This window comes from Haematobia irritans, chromosome 5 (assembly GCF_050003625.1).
Source record: "Haematobia irritans isolate KBUSLIRL chromosome 5, ASM5000362v1, whole genome shotgun sequence".
In the NCBI taxonomy this organism is placed as follows: Eukaryota; Metazoa; Arthropoda; class Insecta; order Diptera; family Muscidae; genus Haematobia; species Haematobia irritans.
In genome coordinates, this window is record NC_134401.1 from 157634004 (window position 1) to 157649580 (window position 15577).

Sequence of the window (15577 nt, forward strand, 5' to 3'; positions counted from 1 at the left end):
TCTGAACCGATTTCATTCAAATTTAGCACACTTGACTAGAGTACTAATTGTTTTTCTTGTGCAAAATTTTAAGCAAATTAGGGTAAAACTCTGGCTACTGGGGCCATATAAGTCCATATCGGGCGAAATATATATATGGGAGCTATATCTAAATCTGAACCGATTTCAACCAAATTGGGCACGCATAGCTACAATGCTAATTCTACTCCCTGTGCAAAATTTGAACCAAATTGGGCCAAAACTCTGGCTTTTAGGACCATATTAGTCCATATCGGGCGAAAGATATATATGGGAGCTATATCTAAATCTTAACCGATTACAATCAAATTTTGCACACTTGACTATACTACTAATTGTACTCCTAGTGCAAAATTTCAACCAAATTCGACCAAAAATCTGGCTTCTGGGGCCATATAAGTCCATATCGGGCGAAAGATATATATGGGAGCTATATCTAAATCTGAACCGATTTAAATTTTTCACACTTAATTTTTCACACGATTCAAATTTTGCACACTTACGACTAAGTGTTATGTTTGTACAAAATTTCAAGCAAATCGATATAAAACTCTGGCTGCTGGGTCTATATTAGTGCATATATGGGAGCTATATATAAATCTGAACCGATTTCTTCCAAAATCAATAGGGTTCTATTCTGACCCAAATTAGGAACATGTGCCAAATTTGATCACAAAAATGTGTTCACAGACAGACGAACTGACGGACAGACGGACATGGTTATATCGACTCATGGACCCACCCTGAGCATTATTGCCAAAGACACCATGTGTCTATCTCGTCTCCTTCTGGGTGTTACAAACATATGCACTAACTTATAATACCCTGTTCCACAGTGTGGCGCAGGGTATAATTAACAACAAAAAAATAAATAAAAATAAAAAATTAAATTTCATGCCCACTGCGATTTGAACTTGTGCCGTTTGCCTTTTTCAATTCCATGGAAGTTCTTTTGAGAAGGTTTTGCAATTTATAATAATTTTTAATTTTTTGTCGATTTTTAATGGAAAAAATATATTTATACAAAAATATAGGCCGAAAATAACAAAATAAAAACGATATATAATTTTTTAGAAAAATATTCAACAAAAAAATTACTGCTGGTGAGATTTGAACTGGCGTTCTTTATTCATTCATTCATTCATAATAATAAAGAACATCTCAGGAAGTAGTTAGAATGTCATGCCGTGATGTCATATTAGAAAGTAGTTAGAATGTCATGCCGTGATGTATGACAAACATTTGAATAGACGTTTTGATGCCTCGTGTTCAATGGCGTTTTTGGCTGAGTGTGCTAAAGCCTTGTATTATGGGGCCAAAAGACTCAGGTTCAATCCCCGGTGAAAACGAAGAAGTTTTTCAATTTGGTAAAATTAGATAATAGGAAAATAAAAAGTAACAAAAAATACTGATAAAAATAAAATGTGAAATTGGAGAAAAAAAATTATTTTTTTTAAATTTCTTTATCCAAATGAACATTCAAGCACAACATCTAAAGCAATGCAAAGGATCCAAAAATGAAGTACTTCCGTCCTATGACAAGCCCATGTAAAATTCATTGGAGATGATACAAATCTGCACTACTTCCGGATCACAAATTGGGGATCCAAACTACTTTTTTGGAAGCTCTTTTTATACCCTCCACCATAGGATGGGGGTATATTAACTTTGTCATTCCGTTTGTAACACATCGAAATATTGCTCTAAGACCCCATAAAGTATATATATTGTGGGTAGTGGTGAAATTCTGAGTCGATCTGAGCATGTCCGTCCGTCCGTCCGTCTGTTGAAATCACGCTAACTTCCGAACGAAACAAGCAATCGACTTGAAACTTGGCACAAGTAGTTGTTATTGATGTAGGTCGGATGGTATTGCAAATGGGTCATATCGGTCCACTTTTACGTAGAGCCCCCATATAAACGGACCCCCAAATTTGGTTTGCAGACCCTCTAAGAAAAGCAAATGTCATCCGATCCGGCTGAAATTTGGTACATGGTGTTAGTATATGGTCTCTAACAACCATGCAAAAATTGGTCCACATCGGTCCATAATTATATATAGCCCCCATATAAACCGATCCCCCGATTTGGCTTTCGGAGCCTCTAAGAGAAGCAAATTTCATCCGATCCGGCTGAAATTTGGTACATGGTGTTAGTATATGGTCTTTAACAACCATGCAAAAATTGGTTCACATCGGTCCATAATTATATATAGCCCCCATATAAACCGATCCCCCGATTTGGCTTGCGGAGCCTCTAAGAGAAGCAAATTTCATCCGGCTGAAATTTGGTACATGGTGTAAGCATATGATCTCGAATGACCATGCAAAATATGGTCCACATCGGTCCATAATTATATATAGCCCCCATATAAACCGATCACTAGATTTGACCTACGGAGCCTCTTGGAAGACCAAAATTCATCTGATTCAGTTGAAATTTGGTACGTGATGTCAGTATATGGCATCCAACAACCATGCAGGAATTTATTTATATCAACCCATAATTATATATAGCCCCCATATAAACCGATCACCAGATTTGACCTCCGTTGCCTTTTGGAGAAGCAAAATTCATTCGATCTGGTTGAAATTTGGTACGTGATGGTAGTATAAGATATTTAACAGTCATGCCAAAAGTGGTCCATATCAGTCCATTATCATATATAGACCCCATATAAACCGATCCCGAGATTTGGTTTGGGAGCCTCTTGGAAGAGCAAATTTCATCCGAGTCAGTTGAAATTTGGTACATTGTGCTAGTATATGGCCGTTAACAACCATGCCTAACTACGACCATATCGGTATATAGTTATATATGGCCCTCAGATAAATCGATCCCCAATCACATAAAATTGGTCCATATCAAGTTCATAATTGTATATAGCCCCTATATAAGCGACCCCCATATTTCATTTCTGGTTCTCTACCACGTATGGACTAACTCAAAATTTAGATGCAATCCATGGTGGAGAGTACATAAGATATACTTGTTTTTTGTTGGGTTGTTATCGTGATACTGGCTATTATGCATCCAAAAAGTAGACAAATAAACAGTCACAACACCGGTTGGAATTAAAAAAATCTAAAATGTCGATCATATGAAGACGGAGCTTCGACGGCAATGGATTAAAATACAGCACAGCCACATTCGTGGAGCGTCAAGCGGAACCTAAAGAAGACCAATTTTATACTAATTGAACTTGAAAAAGAAATTTAATTTGATTTTTTAAATAAACGATTTCACCGATTTACACGCGTTTTCCCTTGACAAAATTTTGACCGTATCACCCTTTACAGGCATTTCAATATATTTTGGATTAGGCCTTTAGAGCGAAGGCCAATATATTTTAGATAATAAAAAACATCAATTGGAGCGTTGTGGTAAATATAAATGTATTATGGAAATTTATTTGGTATAAATAATTTTACCGATGTACAATTCGACGTATAAATCTTATTTAATTGTCTTATGTGAATTATCAATACTTTTGTTTTCCCAGATAGTCATGAATTGATTTTCCTGATTTTGATGTTTCTTGAAAATTTTCTCTCAATCTATGTATGAACATTGGTTCAAGGTCTATATTTGTAATTATTTATGTTTATAATTTATACATATGAATTTTGTAGATTTTTTTCATCGATTATATTAAAAAAAATTCAATGTTTTTTTCCATATAAAATTATTTTTTTTTTTCATCCAAAAGATTTCCTAAAACATAGCTGATCATCATAAAAATGTTGTCATTTCAAAATGTTAACATTAACCTATTGAAAATCCTATAGCCGAAAAATATAAGGCACACGATGCACCATGGCCTTGAGCTACTGATGGACCACAGGCCAACGGACAAACGACACTGGCGGCAGACAAAAATAAAAAAAAAATATTTACATAAATCTTAAGTTTATCCACTAAATACGACGTTCCATTATAGTATAGCATTCCAACAACATAAATAAATATTTATTTAAATAAAAAAATTTCAAATTTTCAAATGTTTTCTTTGCCCTGTCTTTTCTTAAAAAAAAAAATAATAATAATAAATAAAAAATAATTCGGAAAATATTTCTTGGCCAAATAACCGCTAAGACAAAGATGAAAGTCAAGTGATGCCAGATTTGATAGAAAATCAAAAAACAAAAATGAATGTGGTCTATGAAAATATTGCTCTAATAAATTAACAAAATATTTTGTAATTATTCTCAAACAAACCACGATGGTCATTGTATTGTCGTTGTTGTTTGAATAGAATTTTTTTCTTTTTTGGCCAATGTCAGCAAATATACTTTCTTTTTGGCAAACATAGTTTTTGGCATTTTTCATTTACGCTTTGAATACATTAAAAATTGACTATATCATGTTTTCACAAACAAAAAAAAAGATATCAAATGAATGTCTTGTGCTAATATCTTCTTAATGTTTTTTTTTTGCAGCATTTATATTTCGTATATGTGCTGTTTTAATTTTCCTTAGCTTTTTGCTTTATGTACACAATTGAATTTTAATATATTTGTTAATTGACTGTGAAACAGAGGCGCCTTTTCGGTAAATGCTAAGTGGGAATTTTTGGGATTTTTTTTTTCAACAAATTTCTCAATGTTAACATAAGAGTTGTTCACAATATGTGTATGTAGCGAAATTAAAAATATTTATATTTTAATGAAAATCACTAAAGGGTACCCTGAAAAAAAGTATGACCGATTTTGTCTTTACATTAATTATTTTGGTATTAATTCCGAGCCAATGAAGCGGATATTTAAAGTAAGAACACCTTTCTCTTTTAAATTTGAGTTGTGCACACAAAAAAATTCCACGAAAATTTTTTCAATTAAAATTTTAATTGAGTTTTAAAAAATATTCAATTAAAAATTTAATTGATTCAACAAATTTTTTAATTGAAACAAAAATCAATCACAAAAATAATAGTATCAATTAATTTTTTAATTGGATCAATTAACTTTTTAATTGACCTTCAATTAATTTTTTAATTGATACTATCATTTCTGTGATTGAAGACATTTCAATTAAAAATTAATTGGATCAATTAATTTCGTGATTGAATCAGAAAAAAAATTTTGTGTGTGTGTGTACTTAATTACATGAAACAAATGTTAATTTTTCGTTTCTTTTTTTCCAGCTGTTTTCATTTTCTATCAAAACGCTTTACAAACGTGTTAACGGCAACTTAAATTTCCCAATTCTGACTCGACTTCAAGTACAATTTATGTAGTCAAGATCAGGGTTGCCATTTTTGTTCGATCGGAACAAAATTGGTCCAAAAAATTATTAATTTTTAAATTTGGTCGAACCAAATGGAGTTTGGTTGATTTTGATCGTCAAAACGGCATTTTTTACATAATTTTCTATAGAAATAAAATTTTAACAAAATTTTTTATAGAAATAAATTTTGACAAAATTTCCTATAGAAATAAAATTTTAACATTATTTTCTATAGAAATAAGATTTTGACAAAATTTCCTGTAGAAATAAAATTTTAACAATATTTTCTATAGAAATAAAATTTTGCCAAAATTTTGTACAGAAATAAACTTAAAAAATTTTTTTATATTGATACAAAATTATGCCAAAAGTTGTGTATGGGAAGAAAATTTTGTCAAAATTTTATATAGAAATAAAATTTTGCTATAACTTTCTATAGAAATAAAACTTTGGCTAAATTTTCTATAGAAATTAAATTTTTACAAAATTTCCTAAAGATATGAAATTTTGACAAAGTTTTCTATAGATATGAAATTTTGACAAAATTTTCTATAGAAATAACATTTTGACGAAAAATTTCTATAGAAAAAAAAATTGGACAAAATTTCTAATGAACTAAAAATTTAGCACAGTTTTCTACAGAAATAAAATTTTGACAAAATTTTCTATAGAAATAAATTTTGCTATAGAATAAAATGTTGATAAAAAAATTTCTATAAAAATACAATTTTGACAAAATTTTTTATAGAAATAAAATTTTGATAAAATTATCTATAAAAATAACATTTGGACAAATTTTTCTATAGAAAAAAAATTTACAAAATTTCTAATGAACTAAAATTTGAACAAAGTTGTCTACAGAAATAAAATGTTGACAAAATTTTCTGCAGGAATAACATTTTGACAAAAATATCTATAGAAATAAAATTTTGCAAACATTTTGTACAGAAATAAACTTAAAACAAATTTGTTTGTATAGATACAAAATTATGCCAAAAGTTTTGTATAGGAAGAAAATTTTGTAAAAATTTTATATAGAAATAAAATTTTGCTATAACTTTCTATAGAAATAAAACTTTGGCTAAATTTTCTATAGAAATTAAATTTTTACAAAATTTCCAAAAGAAATGAAATTTTGACAAAATTTTCTATAGAAATATAGTTTAGACAAAATTTCTAATGAAATAAAATTTTAACAAAGCTTTCTACAGAAATAAAATGTTGAAAAAATTTTCTACAGAAAGAAAATTTTGTTAAAATTTTCTATAGAAATAAAATTTACTATAGAATAAAATTTTGACAACATTTTCCACAGAAATAAAATAATGAAAAAATTTTCTATAGAAATAAAATTTTGAAAAAGTTTTCTATAGAAATAAAATGTTGACAAAATTTCCTATAGAATAAAATTTTGACAACATTTTCTACAGAAATAAAATTTTGACAAAATTTTCTACAAAAATAAAATTTTGACAAAATTTTCTGTAGAAATAACATTTTGACAAAAATATCAACAGAGATAAAATTTTGCCAAAATTTTGTACACAAATAAGCTTTAAACAAATTTTGTATAGATACAAAATTATCCAAATATTTCCTAAAGAAATGAAATTTTGACAAAATTTTATATAGAAATGAAATTTTGACAAAATTCCCTAAGGGAATGAAATTTAGACAAAATTTCGTAAAGATATGAAATTTTGACAAATTTTCCTAAAGAAATTAAATTTTACAAAAGGTCCAAAGAAATGAAATTTTGACAAAATGTCCAAAGAAATGAAATTTTGACAAAGTTTTCTATAGATATAAAAAATTGTGTACAAAAAAAAACTTTAAAAAAAGTTTGTATAGGAAGAAAATTTTGTAAAAGTTTTATGTAGAAATAATATTTTGAGATAAATTTCTATAGAAATAAAAGTTTGGCTCAATTTTCTATAGAAATGAAATTTTGACAAAATTTCCAAAAGAAATAAAATTTTGACAAAATTTCCTAAAGAAATGAAATATTGACAAAATTTTCTATAGAAATATAGTTTAGACAAAATTTCTAATGAAATAAAATTTTAACAAAGCTTTCTACAGAAATAAAATGTTGAAAAAATTTTCTACAGAAATAAAATTTTGTTAAAATTTTCTATAGAAATAAAATTTCATATAGAATAAAATTTTGGCAACATTTTCCACAGAAATAAAATTTTGAAAATATTTTCTATAGAAATAAAATTTTGGAAAAGTTTTCTATAGAAATAAAATGTTGACAAAAGTTCCTATAGAATAAAATTTTGACAACATTTTCTACAGAAATAAAATTTTAACAAAATTTTCTATAAAAATAAAATTTTGTCAAAATTTTTCTACAGTAATAAAATGTTGACAAAATTTTCTATAGAAATGAAATTTTGACAAAATTTTCAACAGAAGTAAAATTTTTTCAAAATTTTCTATAGAAATAAAATTTCCTATAGAAATAAAATTTCCTATATAATAAATTTTTGACAAAATTTCCTATAGAATAAAATTTGGACAACATTTTCTACAGAAATAAAATTTTGACAAAATTTTCTATAGAAATGAAATTTTTACAAAATTTTCGTTAGAAATAAAATTTTGTAAAATTTTCTATAAAAATAAATAGAAATAAAAATTTTTAATAGAAATAAATATTCTAATTTTTGGTCCAATTTTGGAAAAATCTTGATCCAAAATAAAATTTCATTGTGGCAACGCTGGTCAAGATACCAAAATTCAACAAACTTAAAGACTGATTTCATTAATTTTAAAGAATTTTCAGAATTTTTAAAGCCAGTGTCAAACACATTTTTCATTCATGTAAAGATACTCAGTTTTGAGTCTATAAGGACAAAATGACTTCATTATCGACTTTTGGGCAAGGAAAAAATTTTATACCATAGGAATGCGTCTTCATTGTGGCAACGCTGGTCGAGATACCAAAAGTCAACAAGTTAAGGAGCGATTTCATTATTGTTAAAGAATTTTCAGAATTTTTAAAGCCAGTCAGTCGAACACATTTTACATTCATGTAAAGATACCCAGCTTTAAATCTATAGGGACAAAATGACTTCATTATCGACTTTTGGGCAAGGAAAAAACTTTATACCATAGAAATGCCTCTTCTATGGTAAGCAAAATTCGAATTCGTATTTTAAGGACATGGAATCTTTGGCGCCACCACATTTTTCTCCGTGTATATCTAAATGAGTAGAAACCCTCCAATAAATGAAAATGACTTTGAAAATCTTGGTTTTATCCGTTTTTATAGACAAACTAATACATTGTGATATGGTAAACATCTCTCTTATCAATGAAAGCTGCCCCATTCAATACTTTTGGCTTTTTTTTTTCTTGTAAAATATGTACACATTTTCGCAATTTATCCGGAATATGACCATTTTTGGTTCATTTGGTTGAAAAAAAAAATGCAACAGTACTATCAATTGCACCGTGGTGCAATGGTTAGCGTGCCCGCCTTGCATACACAAGGTCGTGGGTTCGATTCCTGCTTCGGCCGAACACCAAAAAGTTTTTCAGCGGTGGATTATCCCACCTCAGTAATGCTGGTGACATTTGTGAGAGTTTCAAAGCTTCTCTAAGACACTACATGTCTATCTCGTCTCCTTCTGGGTGTTGCAAACATATGCACTAACTTATAATACCATGTACCACCCTGTGGCACAGGGTATAAAAATATCCGTTATATGTTCAAATAAAAACAAAAATGAAACATGATAATAATTTATATCAAAAATTAAATGATTACAAAATTTTAATAAAACATTAAAATTAAGATTAAATTGAAAAGTTTAATAAATTAAAACATTTTGGAAATTTTGTGTGCTTATAATAATACCCTCCACCATGGATTGCGTAGAAACTTCTTTTAAACGTACCAAGAGGCTCCAAAACCAAATCTCGGGATCGGTTTATATGGGGGCTATATATGATTATGGACTGATATGGACCACTTTTGGCATAGTCAAATCTCGGGATCGGTTTATATGGGGGCTATATATAATTATGGACCGATTTCGACCAATTTTTGCATGGGTGTTTGAGGCCATATATTAACACCACGTACCAAATGTCAACTGAATCAGATGAATTTTGGTCTTCCAAGAGGCTCCGGAGGTTAAATCTGGTGATCGGTTTATATGGGCGCTATATACAATTATAGACCGATGTGGACCAATTTTTGCATGGTTGTTAGAGACCATATACTAACATCATGTACCAAATTTCAGCCAGATCGGATGAAATTTGCTTCTCTTAGAGCAATCGCAAGCCAAATTTGGGGGTCCGTTTATATGGGGGCTATACGTAAAATTGGACCGATATGACCCATTTGCAATACCATCCGACCTACATCAATAACAACTACTTGTGCCAAGTTTCAAGTCGATGGCTTGTTTCGTTCGGAAGTTAGCGTGATTTCAACAGACGGACGGGCGGACGGACGGACATGCTCAGATCGACTCAGAATTTCACCACGACCCAGAATATATATACTTTATGGGGTCTTAGTGCAATATTTCGATGTGTTACAAACGGAATGACAATGTTAATATACCCCCATCCTATGGTGGAGGGTATAAAAACACAATTTTTGTTATGAGAAACTTTCTGTTTGCCGGTAATATAAAAGTTTATTTTTTTATTTTTTTAGTACAATTTATTTTTATTAGTACAATTTTAAATGTTTACCGCTTAAAACATCCTTTTTACACTACACCGGATTTTTTTTCGTAACCTCCCCAAACATTCTGCTTACCGGTAAGTTTTGAACTTAAGAAAATTGTAAATTATAGATTTTTTGGAACATTTTTTTCCCTCTTGGCATTTGGAAAAAAATTGAAATATTTGCCGCTTAAAATCATTCATTTTACACTACGCAGCCAATATTTTTTTTTTTTTGTAACCTCCCCAAACATTCTGTTCGCCGGTAAATTTGGATCTTAGTAAAAAATGTAAATTATCGATTTTTTGGAACATTTTATTCCCTATTTGCAGCCGGTATTTTACCCTAACCCATCCCTACCCCCCATAGCCTACGCTCCTGTTTAAAGATAATATTTATTTAAAAAATATGGCATCTTTATCAATTTTTGTTGTTTTTTTCATGGGCAGTGCTGATTTTTTTTCTACATCTAACAAAAAGTCTTGGCCTAGAATAATCATTTTCGGTTCTTTTTTTCGGAAAAACATAGTGGGCGTTTTGAGAATACAAATGGCAAATAAAATCAGACATTATTTGTGAAAAAAAAGAAAATAAAAAAATTATATGCCCCAAGAGTTAAACACAGGCAGTCCTACTAGATATGTATCATACATTCGAATATTAAAAAAAAAATTAAATAGGTCCAATTTTTATGACAATATTTGAAAATTTTTTTTTTCAAAAATTATTCATGAAAATTTTTTAATAAAAATATAAATATATTTATGTATTTAATCATATATTTTAAATTAAAAAAAAGTATATGCCCGAAGAGTTAAACACAGGCAGTCCTAATACATATGTATCATTCATTCGAATATAAAAAAAAAAATTATAAATAAATTCAAAAATTATTCAAACAAAATGTTTAATATAATTATTTTCATATATTTAATCATATATTCTTTTGTTTAAAGATATTTCACTAAAACATATATATAATATTTTTTTATCATTTAAAGTCCATATATAAAGTCCATTAAATGTCAGAGTTAATTAATTTTCGATTATCGATAATTTTTTTTTGGTTCACGTTGATTGACAGTAACAGAAAGTTCATATAGTGTAGGTGTTGTATACTTAAGGCTTTTAGTGTATATGTTGGTAGCTAAGTGTATATATATATATATATATGTGTGTGTACGCGCGAGCAGCATATATTTTTCTATATATGTAATAGTGATGGGACGTTTTCCATATTGCAATTTTTGTATATTTTTCGCTTCTATTTTTTTTTTGCTCTCATTCACTTGGTAAAATGTAAATTTAAGTGATTTTTAATTTTTTTTATACACAATTTGTATTTCTTTTTTTTTGGTTTCTTTAAATAATTATTTAATTTTAATGAAAAATTTATATAATTCATTTGATATTTGTAGTTGTTGTTTTTAGTGGGTTTTTCTTTCTTAATTCCAATATGTTCTCTTATTTTTAATTTTTTTTTGTTTCAAACACATACGCACTTATTCACTCTCTCACTCACTCACACTTGCACAGTGTTACTGATTTTTCTCCGGTGATTTATATATATATTGGACGATTTTTTCAAATAATATATATAAAATCTATATCTAAATATGAAAAACAATTTCTTCGTGTGTTCTCTTTTGGAGAAAAAAATAATTAAAAAAAAAAAAATGATTTTTGTATCCACCTAAAATATCCACCACGTTAGAGATCCCCACAGAAAAACAGACACAGTGTTTCAGCGCGACACGAACACCAGCACGTCTAAAGAGTGACTGAGATTCTCTAGTGGAACTTTTAAAAAAGCTTCCAAGACCATTAGCATCGATAGCCACCGCCGCCGATGATCTTCATCAGCATCATCATTATCATCGTTATAAGATGTGTTAGCAGAAATTTGATGTTGTTGGCGTTGTTTTGGTTTCTGATTTTTTCGCTTCTTGGTCGAAAATCTAAATATAAATATTATGTCTTTAGCTCTATTTTAGATAATTATTAAAAAAGCGAACGTGAAGAAAAAAAATTGCGAGAAATGTCAAGAGTTTTTTCCCCCCAAACGGTTTTTCACAATGCAAAAGTTCATTAAGGAAATCCCTTCTCTGGCATTGCATCCGCAAAAAAGGGTTGCTTTTCTAATGGATTCGTCTCACATGTCACTTGAACGTGTGGGGGAGCTTGACATTCGAAAAACAATTTGCACAAAGCAAAAAGCTTTTGTTTTTAATTGTTTAACAAATTACATTTGCCCACCCCGTAAGAAATCTTAATTATTTTTAGTGAATTCAACAAGTGTTTAACTTTTTTGCATTTAGCAAGGATTGTCAGAGGAATGTTTCGTCTGTCCGTGCTTTCATTCAAAGACTGCCACACAGCAAGACGATGATAAATTATTGTGTGTCAAAAGGCAAACGACGAAATGAAAATTACACTGATTCACAGAGAATTGAAATTCGTTGAGACATTTTAAAAATCACCTTATGTTTTTTTTCTAAAATCTTGACAAATTTTTTTATAGAAATAAAATTTTGAAAAAATTTTCCATAGAAAAAAAATTTTCTATAGAAATAAAATTTTAACAAAATTTTCTATAGAAATAAAATTTTGTATAGAAATAAAATTTTGACAAAATATACTACAGAAACAAAATATTAACAAAATTTTCTATAGAAATTAAATTTTGACAAAGTTTTCTAAAGAAATAAATTTTTTGAGAAAATTTCCTATTAAAATAAAAACTTTTGAGAAAATTTTCTATAAAAATAAAATTTTGACAAAATTTTCTATAAAAATAAAATGTTGACAAAATTTTCTATAGAAATAAAATTTTGGCAAAATTTTCTATAGAAAAAAAAATTTTGACAAAATGTTTAACCAAATATTCTATAGAAATAAAATTTTGACCAAATATTCTATCGAAATAAAGATTTGACAAAATTTTCTATCGAAATAAAATTTTGACAAAATTTTTTATAGAAATAAAATCTTGACAAAATTTTGTATAGAAATAAAATGTTGACAAAATTTTCTATCAAAGTAAAATTTTGTATAGAAATAAAATTTTGACAAAAATTTCCATAGAAATAAAATTTTGACAAAATTTTTTATCAAAATAAAATTTTGTATAGAAATAAAATTTTGACAACATTTTCTATAGACATAAAATTTTGACAAAGTTTTCTATAGAAATAAATTTTTTGAGAAAATTTTCTATTAAAATTTTTGGGAAAATTTTCTATTAAAATAACATTTTTGAGAAAATTTTCTATAGAAATAAAATTTTGACAAAATTTTCTATAAAAATAAAATTTTGACAAAATTTTCTATAGAAATAAAATTTTGACAAAATTTTCTACAGAAAAAAGTTTTTAACCAAATATTCTATAGAAATAAAGTTTTGACAAAATTTTTTATAGAAATAAAATTTTGACAAAATTTTCTATAGAAATAAAATTTTGACAAAATTTTCTATGGAAATAAATTTCTGACAAAATTTTCTATGGAAATAAATTTCTGACAAAATTTTCTAAAGAAATAAAATTTTGACAAAATTTTCCATAGAAATAAAATTTTGAGAAAATTTTCTATCAAAATTAAATTTTGTATAGAAATAAAATTTTGACAAAATTTTCCATAGAAATAAAATTTTGACAACATTTTCTATAGACATAAAATTTTGACAAAGTTTTCTATAGAAATATTTTTTTTGAGAAAATTTTCTATTAAAATTTTTTGAGAAAATTTTCTATTAAAATGAATATTTTGAGAAAATTTTCTATAAACACAAAATTTTGACAAAATTTTCTATAGAAATAAAATTTTGGCAAAATTTTCTATAGAAAAAAAATTTACAAAATTTTGTACAGACAAAAGTTTTTAACCAAATATTCTATAGAAATAAAGTTTTGACAAACATTTTTATAGAAATAAAATTCTAACAAAATTTTGTATAGAAATAAAGTTTTAAAAAATTTTCTAAAGAAATAAAATTTTGACAAAATTTTCTATGAAAATAAAATGTTGAGAAAAATTTCTATAGATATAAAACTTTGACAAAATTTTCTATAGCAATAAAATTTCCAAAAAATTTTCTAAAGAAATAAAAGTTGGACAACATTTTCTATAGCAATAAAATGTTGACCAAATATTCTATAGAAATAACATTTTGAGAAAATTTTCTATAGAAATAAAATTTTGACAAAATTTTCTATAGAAATAAAATTTTGGCAAAATTTTCTATAGAAATAAAATTTTGACAAAGTTTTCTATGGAAATAAAATTTGAACAACACTTTCTATAGAAATAAAATTTTGACAACATTTTCTATAGAAATAAAATTTTGAGAACATTTTCTATAGAAATAAAATTTTAACAAAATTTTCTGTAGAAAAAAAAATTGACAAAATTTTCTATAGAAAAAAATGTTTGACAAAATTGTTTATAGAAATAAAATTTTGATAACATTTGCTATAGAAATAAAATTTTGACAAAATTTTCTATAGAAATAAAATTTTTGAGAAAATTTTCTATAGAAATAAAATTTTGAGAAAATTTTACATAAAGGTTTGCTAAATAAGATTTTTTTGTTTGGTAAAATTTTCTCCAAATTTAGGTAGATTAGTGATTGTGAATCGTTACTGAGAGACAGTAACAGTAAGTGTGTAAACATAATCATAGCGGTAGGCGAACACTTGTTTGCGTAAATTTTCTTTGCGTAGCCTAAAATACGCGTAGTAATTTGCGATTTGCGATTCCGAATATCGGAACATGGGGGATTGTGACTTCATCTTTTGGGGCTACGTTAAGGATAAAGTCTACGCCAACAATCCAACGTCTGGGGTTTCCCAATAATTCTCAAAATCGAGAAGGATTTGCACCTTCTCGATATTGCTGATATTGCTTTTCATTAAAATGACATTCTTTCTTTACAACCAAATCCATTTGTACTCCATTTAAGGCATGACATTAGTTACAAAATCTTTGTGTACCAGTGTAAAAGAAAGATTCTACGAAAATTGCAATATTCTCGGTCGGTTAATACAAATTGGGTTGACCGCAATCAAGCTTGAAAAGCCAACGCATATCTGTACAAACCAATAGACTTGTGTTGTTGATATATACAGAGGAGGATGGATCCAATTGAATTGATGTGAGTGGCATGTGTGTAGTACGTGAAACAGTGTAGACATGAATAATCCCACATAATTCCCCCCCACAATTATGAAATATATTTCGTTCTCAACACTCAAAAGCTCCTAAGATCGTACAATCCGATCCGATACGAAATTGAACTTTTTTGCTCACGACATCTATCACTTTCGTTAACACTTTATCGTGGCGCGCATCGTCATCATCGTTTACTCACTCGGAACGGAAATGGGAGCTTTTTTGTATTTCACTTTGTCGAAACATATGTATGTGAATGAATGTATGATGCATAAATGATCATCAGCTACCACATAGCGCTTTTAATAAATCTCGATATTTCTTTTCTCTTTCACTGGAATATGGAAACTCAACGGAAAAGTCATTGAGACCATTTAGAAAGAAACTATTAGAGGAGAAATAAGATTTATAAATAAAAGATTGGCTTATAAGTCCCCGGTCTAACAAAGAAAAGCACATTTTTTTTTGTCA

At 27.9% G+C, this 15577-nt stretch overlaps 1 protein-coding gene across 4 annotated transcripts in view; it reads right to left on the minus strand.

Annotated features, from left to right (window-relative positions):
- Positions 1 to 15577, minus strand: part of Obsc (Obscurin) — a 109988-nt gene that overhangs the window by 57062 nt on the left and 37349 nt on the right. Inside the window, exon 1 of one of the 4 annotated variants that reach the window (XM_075313170.1) lies at positions 11631 to 11719. The exons of the other annotated variants lie outside the window; for them this stretch is intronic. The gene's annotated coding sequence lies outside the window, so the exon portion shown is untranslated. Of the gene's footprint in view, positions 1 to 11630; positions 11720 to 15577 lie in introns of those variants that run through there. 4 annotated transcript variants of the gene reach the window in all.